We start from the raw sequence: 6,205 nt of genomic DNA, 5'->3' as shown, positions 1-6,205 counted from the left end.
TCGGTATGGAATTTGGGACTACAAAATGCTCAGTACTTAATGTGGAAAGAGGCGATGAGCTGTCAGAAATGTTAACACGCTGGGTGATATGCTTAGCAATATTTTGTCTGTCTTTACGTTAGTCTGCTGGTTGTGGACAGCTGACAGTTTCCATCATACCCAGCAAAATAGAGATGAGGTTTTTCATGATGAAGATGATGAAAATAATCCTTTCTACTAAGGGTGCAAGGCCTGAAATTTGATGGGAGGGGACTAGTCAATTACATCGACCCAGTGTTTCACTGGTACTTAACTTATCGACCCTGAAAGATGATGGTAATAATAATTAGTAATAGTGTAATAAAAGATAAAAAAGCAGAGAGCTTTTTACAATGCAAAGAAAGAAGTTGGAAAATCTTTATATATTTCAAGCACAAAGGTCCATTAATAGAAGAATATTCTTTTCTACTTTAAGCACAAGGCCCAAAATTTTTGGGGAGGGTTCCAGTCAATTAGATCGACTCCAGTATGCAACTGGTACTTAATTTATCGACTGCAAAAAGATGAAAGGCTAAGTTGACCTCGGCAGAATTTGAACTCAGAACGTAAAAATTCCGTCATATGGATAGCCAAATGGGCAGTAGCCCTGTTGAGTCTTGTGACTGTGATAGCAGCAACAGTTTCCCAAAATATGGTGTTGCTGGTGGCCACAGTAAGGGTGGTAGTGGATGGATGGCTGTAGAGGGGAAGGTAATTGTCAACGGTGATGTTGTTGGCAGTGGTGGTACATGTCCTTGTAGTAGTTGGTGACAAGGTGGTGGTAGGTAGCCGCAATAATCCTTGTCATGACAGGCAATGGTGGTGGGTTGTCATGGTGGCACACAGGATAACTGTAGGCAACAGTATCAATCATCATTGTAGTGGAAGGTGCCACTGGCCCAACAAGGATTCTTTGATATGGAGAATTCCTATATTCCTCTCTGTGACCAGTTGATACTGTTGCCACATTTAAGTATGTGCTTGCAGAAATGAGATACATTTATTGCCAGGTTTTCCTTCAGTTGGATGTGTAGGGTTGAACCGTACTGCTGATGCAATAGATGCTGCATTTGGGACACCGTATCTGGTAAACTACACATGCTTGCAGACGCTTGCTTGTGTTGCTGATATGACAGTTTATTAAGCATGCTTGGTTGTCGTTCCACATGAGATCTCTTCATTGACTGGTGTCAATGCAGGGATGGTCCCAAGTGGGCTAGCAAACTGTCAGATCTTTCCTGCAAATGACCTTAAAGATGGCAATGATGGTCTTCTCGTTAAAGTGGAGAAATTTCAGGAAGCAGGTGCTAGAGAGATTCCTCTTGCCATGTTTATTTGGCTTGTATCCATGCAGGGTGTTTTTAATGAATGCTGGGTACTTGTTGATTCCAAGAATCTTGAACTGTGTGATCCTCATTGTCCTGGCTAGCACCATCACTGCATCTGTTATGAATATGAGCAATCTCATTTTGTATGTAACTGAACTTAGCAATGAGAGAGAGAGAGAGAGAGAGCATGAGCGAGTGAGAGAGAGGGAGAGAGAGTCAACTTGTAGTGAATGAAGAGGTTAGGTCAGGCTGATTCATGGTAGATCACTGTGTCAATTTTTACCCATCTATAATGCTCAATTGAAAAGTCAAATAAGGTTAGGGATCCCTCATTGTAGGGGTGTTCAATGGTGAATTTGTTGTGTTGGTCTAAGCTATTAAAGGTCTCCAGTATTGGCGAGACATCCTCTTGAGAGAGAGTGGACATGAGGATGTCATCATGATGAAGAAGGAGAATGAGTGACAAGTACTGAGTGCTCTGCATTCTAAACCAGTCTAAGTAATAGCAAATAGACAGGCTGATACACTGTTTGTATATTGGGCTGAGGAAATAAAAGTGTGTTTTAGCAACTATGACTGACAATAGCTGAAGGCTATTGGAAGTAGTAAGGCCAAAACAGTGTAAATCCAAAGAGGTGATGCATTTTATCAACAGGTCAACTGTGAGAAGGGTAGGTACTGAGGAGCATAGTGAGACCATGTTCAGGCTGAAAATGTATCTGTTGCATCTAAGGGTGTCAGTCTTGAGTTAGTGTAACCATTAAATGACCTTATCTGGGCATGATGATAGTAGGGGCCTCAGGATTCTGAGGAGGAGCTATGAGATTTTGTAAAATGCTGGGGACAAGGAACTGAAGTGGAGATTAGGTCTCTGTTTATGCATCAAAACTAGATGGTAAAATGTAGGTATCCTGCTACTGACAGTGATAGCAGCAGCAGTTCTCCAAAAGATGGTGTTGTTGGTGGCCATAGAGAGGTCACAGTGGGGGATGGTGGTGGAAGGCTGGCTGTAAGTTGGCAGTGGAGAAGATGATTGCCAACATTGATGGCGATGGTGGTAAAAACAATGGTAGTAGTCAGTGACAAGGTGGTGGCAGGCACACTTGGAATGGTAACTACTAATCTCAAAGCATGGTTAGATAAGTTATAACTCAAACATAGTAGTACATGGAGCTGCCGTGAAAGGAGGCATTTCAGTAAGGATTGTAAGAAGAGTGTTTGAGACTTGAGGCAGTTGGGCATAGCATGCTCTTAAAAAGAAATTATACCAGTTCAGTATTCTCACACTCAGATAATTCAGTAGTAGTAGTAGTAGTAGCAGTAGTAGTAGAAATAATAATAATAATCCTTTCTACTGGAGGAACAAGGCCTCGAATTTCATGGGAGGGGACGAGGCGATTACATTGATCCCAGTGTTTCACTGGTACTTAATTTATCGACCCTGAAAGGATGAATGGCAAAGTCGACCTCAGTTGGAAGTATCAACACTCAGCTGCCAACATGACTGAAAAAGTTTGGTACAAATATGAAGACAGAACACCTACAAAAATCACCATTGCTTGAAACTGCAAGAGTCCTCCACAGAGTTTTTGAAGCATGAGCAGTAAACAAATGTCACCTTAGTCTACTGGTTGTGGACAGTCAACACTTTCCATCACATCCAGCAAAAAAAGTCGTCAGTTTTCATCAAACAACAATGTTTTTTTACGTTGGTACAAGGCCCAAACTATATTTGGACAGAATGAAGATGTAGTCAGCCTCACAAGTATCTTATTTCATCAAACTTTAAAGAATAAACGGCAAGGTTCACCCAAGTGGGATTTGAACTCAAGAAGTAAAGAGCCATAATAATCTCTAAATCTAGGCACAGTTCATACATTCTGGAGGATGATGTAGTTGATTGTCTCAGCTCCAGTACTTGACTGGTTTGTATTTTATTGGCTCTGAAAGAATGAAAGGGAAAGTCACCACTTGAAAAACAAAGAAAAGCAAGTAAGGAAAGTAGGGAGCCGATAGCTCACAAAATGATTGACGTGAATGAGTCAATGGAAGATAAAAAATAGGGTCAAAATTATGGAAGGTAAGGGAAGGATCAATTGAATTTATCTCAGTGTTTAATCTTATATCTTCTATTTGTTTAGTCATTAGACTGCGGCCATGTTGGGATACTGCTTTAAAGAATTTTTAGCTGAATGAATCTACCCCAATACTTATTTTATTTGTCTCTTTTGCTGAACTGTTAAGTTATGAGAACATAAACACACCAATACCAGTTGTTGAGTAGTTGGCAGGGGAGGAGGAATGATACAAGGACATATACACACACACACACATGATGGGTTTCTTTCAGTTCCTATCTACCAAATCCGCCCCCAAGGCTTTGGTCACCCTGAACCCAAGATAGGAGATATCTACCCAAGGTGCCATGCAGTAGGATTGAACCTGAAACTATGTGGTTGGGAAGCAAACTTCTTACCACACAGACATGTCCGCACCTATAAAAATTAGGTAAGGAATTAGTTAAGTAGAAGATTATTCTATTGGCCTATTGGCCCTGGATGGATTAAAGATTAAATGGCAGGATTTGAACTTATCATGTAGAAGGATGTGATGAAATATTGCATGGCAAGGTGTCTGACATTCAAGTGATTCTGGTACTCATCAAACGTTTTTTCTACTCTAGGCAAATGGCCCAAAATTTTTGGGGAGAGAGCCAGTCAATTAGATTGATTCCAGTAGGCAACTGGTACTTAATTTATCAACCCCAAAAGAATGAAAGGCAAAGTCAACTGTTATGGAATATGAACTCAGAACATAAAGAGGGATGAAATACGGCTAAGCATTTCGCCCCGCGTGCTAACATTTCTGCCAGCTCGCCGCTTTAATCCTTTCTACTCTAGGCACAAGGCCCAAAATTTGGGGAAAGGGGATGAGTCGATTACATCGACTCCAGTGCATAACTGGTACCTAATTTATTGACCCCTGCAAGGATGAAAGGCAAAGTTGGCCCCGGCGGCATTTGAACTCAGAACATGAAGACAGAGAAATACCTATTTCTTTACTACCCACAAGGGGCTAAACACAGAGAGAACAAACAAGGACAGACAAACGGATTAAGTCAATTATATTGACCCCAGTGCGTAACTGGTACTTAATTTTTCATCGACCTCGAAAGGATGAAAGGCAAAATTGACCTTGGTGGAATTTGAACTCAGAACATAGCAACAGGTGAAATACTGCTAAGCATTTCATTCAGTGTGCTAATGATTCTGCCAACTCACTGCCTAATAATAATAGTAATAATAATAATAATAATAATAATAATAATAATAATAATAATGGTAATAATGATTCCTTTCTTCTATAGGCACAAGGCTTGGAATTTGTGGGAGGGTGGCTAGTCGATTACATCAACCCCAGTAGTCAACTGGTACTTATTTCATATTTCATCGACCTTGAAAGGATGAAAGGCAAAGTCAACCTTGGTGAAATTTCAATTCAGCTACCAAACATTTTGTCTGGCATGCTAACAATTCTGCCAGCTTGCAGCTTGTCTTTCTACTATTGGCACAAAGCCAGCAATTTTGTGGGGAGGGAATTAATTGATTATATTTTATTGACCCTGAAAGAATAAAAGGCAAAATTAACCTCAGTAACATTTGAACTCAGAATGTCATGAACTAGAAGACTTACTAGGTATTCTGTCCAATGCTCTAAGGAATAATCACAGTATTGACCAGACCATCAGATGTTGTTATACACCGCTGGTCACAATGCACTTCCAATCCTGTCTTGATTGCACCATTCTTTTCCATCATGGTCCTAATTGCCTGACCAAATCATCTTCCTGTCATCATGGAGGCCTTCCAAGTGACTTTTTCCAGTCTCTTGGTGGCAATTCGGCAACTGCATGGGTCCACCTGCTGACTGTGAACCTTGTGACATGTCTGGCCCAGGCGAATTTCTGCTTTTGGTATTCTATGATCCCATTGTTTATTCTACTGTGCTCTAGAATTATCTCATTTTGAATGTGCCCTCAGACAATACTTCTAGCAGAGATCTTTCCATAGCAAGGAATAATAATAATAATAATTCTTTTATTCTTTTACTTGTTTCAGTCATATGACTGCGACCATGCCAGAGTACTGCCTTTAGTCGAACAAGTCGGCCCGGGTCTTATTCTTTGTAAGCCTGGTACTTATTCTATCAGTCTCTTTTGCTGAACCATGAAATTACGGGGGATGTCAACACACAAACACCGGTTGTCAAGTGATGGAGTGGGGGACAAACACAGACACACAAACATATATATATATATATATATATATATATGTATGTATATATAATACATGTATATAAATTAGAGAAGAACCACCATGTAGCAATTCAACAATGATATACTTAAATCATACCATATAGAAAAAAATTAAAGATATGATAAAACATTTACTTAGAACTAAATAAAGTACAAAATAATAAATATATAGTACATAATTAGTAAATAGACTACACATGTTTCATGGTTATATTTTCAAACATGTATATATATATATATACACGACAAGCTTCTTTCCATTTCTGTCTACCAAAATCCACTTACAAGGCTTTGGTTGGCCTGAGGCTATAGAAGAAGACACTTGCCCAAGGTACCACACAGTGGGACTGAACCCAGAACCATATGGTTGGGAAGTAAACTTCAAACCACACAGCCACATAATGATTTCAGATTTTGGCCAGCAAGTTTGGGGCAGGGGATAAGTTGATTAGATCGACCCCAGTGATCAACTGGTACTTATTTTATCGACCCTAGAAGGATGAAAAGTAAAATTGACCTTAGCAGAATTTGAACTCAGAACATA

At 39.8% G+C, this 6,205-nt stretch overlaps 1 protein-coding gene across 1 annotated transcript in view; it reads right to left on the bottom strand.

Annotated features, from left to right (window-relative positions):
- Positions 1 to 237: 237 nt before the first annotated feature.
- The window catches only part of LOC115210847 (beta-1,2-xylosyltransferase RCN11-like), a 33,300-nt gene continuing 27,332 nt past the window's right edge, over positions 238 to 6,205 (bottom strand). The window contains exon 4 of the mRNA XM_036501887.1: positions 238 to 1,167. The gene's annotated coding sequence lies outside the window, so the exon portion shown is untranslated. The remainder of the gene's footprint in view (positions 1,168 to 6,205) is intronic.

This window comes from Octopus sinensis, linkage group LG4 (assembly GCF_006345805.1).
Source record: "Octopus sinensis linkage group LG4, ASM634580v1, whole genome shotgun sequence".
In the NCBI taxonomy this organism is placed as follows: domain Eukaryota; kingdom Metazoa; phylum Mollusca; class Cephalopoda; order Octopoda; family Octopodidae; genus Octopus; species Octopus sinensis.
Note: the sequence above shows the minus strand (reverse complement) of the source record. Positions and strands in the feature narration are given on the sequence as shown.